The 6,170-nt window shown below is 49.4% G+C and overlaps 1 long non-coding RNA gene across 1 annotated transcript; it reads right to left on the reverse strand.

The window, feature by feature from the left end:
- Window positions 1–2,770: 2,770 nt before the first annotated feature.
- LOC118000814 lies at window positions 2,771–4,252 on the reverse strand. Its single transcript, XR_004676569.1, has 2 exons — window positions 4,051–4,252; window positions 2,771–3,847 (listed from the first exon to the last, which is right to left on the reverse strand). It is a non-coding gene; the product is annotated as an uncharacterized LOC118000814 (long non-coding RNA).
- Between the last annotated feature and the right edge of the window lie 1,918 nt (window positions 4,253–6,170).

A 6,170-nucleotide genomic window follows, 5' to 3' on the forward strand; every position in this document is an offset into this window, starting at 1 on the left:
GTGACTGCTCCCCCACCCCTCACCCCACACCACCTCGCAGGAGCACCACCTGTGCTTGGAGTCCTCCGGAAAAGGGGTTTCCACCCTCTCCCACCATCCACTACTTCTGAGCTTGAAACATTAAAATAAAGTACTTCTAATTTTATGTATAAACTCAAATGGTAATTAAGGCCCTTTTCTCCCCTGTATCTTGTCCTCAGTGGATATAGAGGCCAGCTGCTTACTATCTGTGGGAGGGAAGTCCAAAATAGTTACTAGAATTTGCAATTATCTTTCATTGTCCTCAGAATACCCCTCTCTCTCTGATGCTTGTCTATTTCTGTACTTCCAGTTCCCCTCGGAGGGAGTGTTTGCTGTAAGATCTTTGGCAATCCATTTAACCTCTTTGTGCCTCAGTGGTCCATCGGGAAATAGGGAGTTGCACAGGATGATCTCAGGATCCCTGGCAATGCTACCTTGCTATGATTCAATGACCTCACTGGTCCTTCATATTCCGAGGAGTATTTTTCAGTGCATTATTGGAAATCGTTGAGTCACACTGGAATGGCAATTACAAGATGAGGTTGGAGTATGATGATACCTCCTGAAAAAAGATTGGTCTGAGGAATGTGGATGAGGAATGCCATGAGGTGTGGGAAGGGAAAGTGTAATCCGAGTGAGGACATGACATATCCTTTGCTAACGGGCAACATTAGGCAAATTCCCAGTGCTTAATGAATGGCCGTGTGCAATCAGAAATAGGACTCTTCCCAGAAAAGGTTGCCTATCATATCTTTGGCAGAAGCCTCAGAATAAGTGAGTCTGATGCTTTGCACAGGCCCTGGGGTGAGTCAGCACTGATTGGGGTCCTGACAAGCATGGCAGCCAATACTGACGACGTGAATGCTTAGACCGGTTAGGCTAATGACCACGAGGACACGTTCCAGAAGGCTTGCTTTAGACACCCATGAACAAAATGTCTTCCTAAAGCTACACCCTGAAACCCTCATTGGAAAAGCCTGAAGTGAGGGTCTTGTCCATGCAACATCCTAGGGGTGGGTCCCCCTACCTTTAATGTAGGTCACAGGAGCCGCAGTCATCGCCGGGAAAAGGACACAGGCAATTCCCAGCAGATAAGCAAATCCAAAGCCAAAAAGGACTACAGCCTTTGACATTTTCTTTTAAAAGTCTCAGCTCAGGCTTAGGGGAAATACAGTATGGATGGCCTGAGGCAGGTGAATTACCCTGGACTGCCCCTCACCCTCCATGCACAAGCCATGGGAAGGAGGTTCTCCTGGGGTCTGCCTCTCTGGAACGCCCTGCTGAGCAGACTGGCCACACCAGGGGCACCGGAGGAGTCTTCCTCCCTTGACCTGACCTGGGGCAGGTTTCCCAGGTTCTCCACAATCAGGCTGAGCCTCCAGGACACCAGGAGAATCTCAGATCTCTCAAGGCAACCAGGGCTCAGGGGGGCTCAGAGGGCCAGGGGCTTAGAATACCCTGGACAGTGTAGAGCACATTCTCCCAATTCCCACATGTATAAAAAAGCATCACTCGCTGGAAGAGCTTTTAAATATATATGCTATTATTTACAAAAGGCTGCTCATAACATGTTAAAAAAATAAACTCTAAAGGTCCCTCGTGATTTAAATGAAACTCTCTCCGTTATGCTAAATACCCCTTTGCCTGGCCATAGTTCTACTTCTCAGAAGCAACCTTTTTTTTTTAGGTCAGAGAGAGAGCACAAGCAGGGGGAGGGGCAGAGGGAGAAGCAGACTCCCCGCTGAGCAGGGAGCCCAATGAGGGACTCGATCCCAGCACCCTGGGTCATGACCTGAGCTGAAGGCAGACGCTTAACCAACTGAGCCACCCAGTTGTTCCAGAAGCAACCATTTTTAAACAGTTTTGGTTGGAGGTCTTCTATACCACAGAACTAATCCGTATGTGTGTGCCTGTGTTTCTGGTCTTATCAACATCAAATAATACATATCCGCTTCCTATGAGGAAAGGTGTGTGCATTTAACACCTGAGCTCACCTGCATTTCACCTGTTAATGTCACTAATTTTTGTTAGTGACATTAACATTTTGAGATCTTGAATGGGTACATGCATCACTTTAAATAATCTGCCTCAATCCTTGCTCTTGATTCATTGCCTTCTGGCATCATGGGCCCACTCCCCGTGCTGTAAGATGAGGAAAGTAGATCCCCACAGGCTAGCCTCTGGCTCACCCTTTCCTCTTCCTGACTTCAATCATATCTGTTGAGTTTTATTTCTGAGCTGGGTGATGGGTGCTCGGGTGTTTGCTATGGTCCCATCATCCCGGCTTGAACCTCTGTACTGTTCTGTCATTTTAAGTTAGTTTTCTGTACTTTGTAGCTCAACTTTAAAAACTGAAAGCCAGTGAGAGACATTCATAATATTAAGATTATATAAATACTAATTGCAGAACCAAGTAGCATGGGGATGCCTGGGTGGCTCAGTGGGTTAAGCATCTGCCTTAGGCTCAGGTCATGATCCCAGGGTCCTGGGATAGAGTCCCACATTGGCCTCCTTGCTCAGAGGGAAGCCTGCTTCTCCCTCTGCCTGCCACTCCCCCAGCTTGTGTGCTCTCTCTCTCTCTCTCTGGCAAATCAATCAAGAATTTTTTTTTTTTTTTTTAAAGAACCAAGTGGTATGTAAGGCCCATAAAGATAGAAATGTGACTTTATGTCACAAAAAATATCCATCCAAAAAATAATGGAAAAATGCATTCCCTTTATTTACACCCTTTCTCTTTTTCCAAGTCATGTCACACTTCAGTTCGTTTCATCTTATCAACACTTCTGAATAGTTTTAGTTCCCTTTATTCAAATGGAGAGGATAAACATAGGTGGACCTTTTGACAGACTGAACATCTTCCAGATTGTTACACATTTTATTAATCAGTGTTCATCAATCACCACCCCCTGTCTACTGTGTTCTACTTTGGGCCAACTGCTTTCTAGGTCCATTTGCTGCTGATAATTTGAAATTTCTTTTCATTTTGTTCCTCAGCAGTTCTGCTGTTTGTGGATTCGTTTTTCCTTCTCCTAAGGTATATCCCAAGTCACCCAAGGAAAAGTAAACAGGAGAAACTTCCTGAGTCATTGGCTCATTTTGCCTGGATCTTTGAGTAACAGGCTAGCTGGCTATAACATTTAGGTTCAAAATAATGTTTCCTGAGAACTTTGAAATCTTGCTCTCCTGTCTTCCAAAATCAGTATTATTAATGGAAAATGTATGATGACAACCTTAGGCTTGTATTTGTGGTTTGGGGGGGGTTGGGGGGCGGAGCTTGCAGGTATCCTGGTAATTCTCTCTGCAAGCTTTATGTTAGGAATTTTTAAATTTCAGCAGAATAGCTCCAGGCACATGGTGAGTGTTTTTCATCGGAAAGTTTTTTGGTTCAGAGATACTCATTTTTATCATTTATTTGCTTCTCTACCTCTGTTCTCTCACCTCAGATGAATTACACTATTACCAGCTTTCTGGATCTACCCTCCATCTCGACTTCTTTCTTATATTTTCCCTTTCTGTCATTCTCTGCATCCTGAGCTACTCTCTTCAACTTGACCTTCCAGATTAGTACGCTAGCTGTCAGCCAAACCAATGATTCAATTCTTTTGATTTTTCATTTTATTTGGGGAGCCAATGTTTCATTTTCAAGGCCTCTCTCGTGTCCCTGGCTCCCTCCTTCTGCATAGCCGCGCGCTGTGGTGACGAACATGCTGGGCGCTCAACTCTCTGGGACGAATTCAGCGTTCAACATCTTCTTTGATCTTTTTCTCCCCGGGTGAGTTGCTCTTTCACCAAATTGTTCACGATCCTTGGTTGACCAGTAATAACGCTGAATAAAAAGCGTACTGGTTGATTATTACAGGTAGTCGGCAAAGTTACTTTCTGTGGTTTGGAAGGGCAGTTTACCTGCACCACCCCTCCCTGGATGGGGGGCTAGCCCTACATGTCCGTGTGGGCAGGTCAGAGACAGGCTTCTTTCGAGGCAGTGTGCACCCTCCTCCCAAGGAGCAACGGAAGGAGGACTTTCTTTACCTGCGCGGCGAGACGCTTTAGGGGATGTCTCTCCTGGGCGGAGCTGCCTTTCCTTCTACCTCCTCCGCGCTGCAAGGGGGGGCCTCTGATTCCTTGACACGCCAAGTACGAGCGGGCCCACCCGCACCTCCTGGATCTGCATCCGCCTGCGACCCGGAGACCTCGGGGACTGCGCAGCCCCGCTAGGCACGCCCCGAGGCTCGGCTCCCGGAAGTCCCCGAAGTCCCCGCCCCCGCCCCCTCCGCGCCGGCTCTCGCTCGGGGCCCCCGGAGCCCGCACCGCCGCGGCGCGGCCACGAGGAGGGGCCCTACGCGCTCCCGGCTTCCTGCGCGCGGGCGCCAGGCTGTCCGTCACTAGGAGGCACTTTCCCTTTGGGGCCTGTAGTTCCTGCGCGTGAAAGACGGTAGCAAACACGCGAGCACCCGTCACCCGGCTCAGAAATAAAACTCGGCAGATACGAGTGAAGCCGTCGTGCAGCCCCTCTGAGCGCTTTCCTGAGCGGCCCCGAGTCCGGCAGGCAGGCAGGGGAGCCGGGGCCTTGCGGCCACCCAGGCCCGGCCCTGCTCTGCCGGACCCTGTCGTCGCGCCGGCACAGACCCACAGGGCACCTAAGCTGACGCGGGGCCTGAGACCGTGTGGGACGGCCTGGGAGGGGAAGGTCTTGGAACTAAGCCCCGCACACACACCCCAGGCCGGCTAGACTAGAACAAACGAAAAAAGGCCCCGTGGGTGCCAAGACATCAAGCCACTGGTGTTCACAACTGAGAGCTGCGCCGGTGTTGGCGTGAGGAAGAACGGCATCTGGTCAAACAGACGTCAGCGAGACTGCCACATGTGCCGGGAGAAGCTTCGGAAGATCCAAAGAGGCACAGACGAGGGAAATGGCATCCAGAATGTCTGTCTGTCAGTAGGAAGCAGTCCCCTCCGCAAGACAGGATCCAGAGCCCGACAAGAAGGGACAGGAGCAGGGCCAACTCCATGTCCTAGAGAACAGTCTTGGAGGCAGAACACAAGGCGGCGGCGGGGGGGGGGGGGGGGGGGGCGCTCGAGGGGGGTATTGAGGCACAGGGAGCAAAGACCTTCAGTCACCAGAATGTGGAATCAAGACGTGGCTCAGGTCTCAGAAATAAGGATGAGCTTGGGCTAGACCACGTACAAGAACAAAGATGTGGGTTCTTAGAGACTAGGAGCTGCTCAAATTCCTCCTACTGACTCTTGGAATTGATCCTAGATTTAACTAATGAAGACTCCGGGACCTGAGCTGAAGAACAGGGCAGGTGAGAAAAGGAGAGGGGAGGGGAGGGAGAAGCTAAGAACCAGATATGATCCAATACCATTGCTTGACCTCAAAAGGGCTTATGTTTTTCAGCATTTGTGAACAAGCCAACATATCCGAAAACCTACACAAACGGTGAAGACTATTTTGTCCCCCCTCCGACCCAACCCCTATCCCCATACACCATGCTACAAATACCCCAGAGCACCGGGAAGACTTCATTCCATTCCTGGAAATTGTTTTGCGCACCTTCTGTGTGCCAGGCACTGTGCTGGGAATGGAGACTTTGGGGGGATTAGCACCTGCCTGGGCCTTCAGGCAATTCCTGTCCAGCTGGGCAGTCAGCCATGCAAACAGATGGTTTCAGTTGGTGTAGGAAGGGCTGTGCCTGAGGAGTTCCTGGCTTGCATGGATGAGTGGGGCAGGGGAGAGGGGGAGAGGGAGGGAGACATAGAGAGGAGACCCAACACGATGTATTCCATAAACCATAAGTATGTGGCTGCTTCTGGAGCAGAACCCAAGGCAAGTGTGAGGTAGTCAGAGATCGTGGTTTTGGATACTGAGAGCCAGCCCTGGGTTCAAATCCTTCCTCTGCCCCATACCATTCGTGTGACCTTGAACATGCTACTTTAATCTCTGTAAACCTCGCTTTTCTCCTCTGATCATTAGGGGATCCAGAAAAAAGCCATGAGAAATACCTTTATTACTTTGCATAAAGTCCATACCCCTAAGAGGATAGGGATAAAGAGGAATAAAGGATAATTGAAGAAGAAGACCTATGTCATACTGGCTACTAAAATTGCTTAACATTTATTCTTTTAGGATTAGTGGGTTGTAAGCCTCA

This window comes from Mirounga leonina, unplaced genomic scaffold (assembly GCF_011800145.1).
Source record: "Mirounga leonina isolate KUSES-001 unplaced genomic scaffold, KU_Mleo_1.0 Mir_53, whole genome shotgun sequence".
NCBI classification, from domain to species: domain Eukaryota; kingdom Metazoa; phylum Chordata; class Mammalia; order Carnivora; family Phocidae; genus Mirounga; species Mirounga leonina.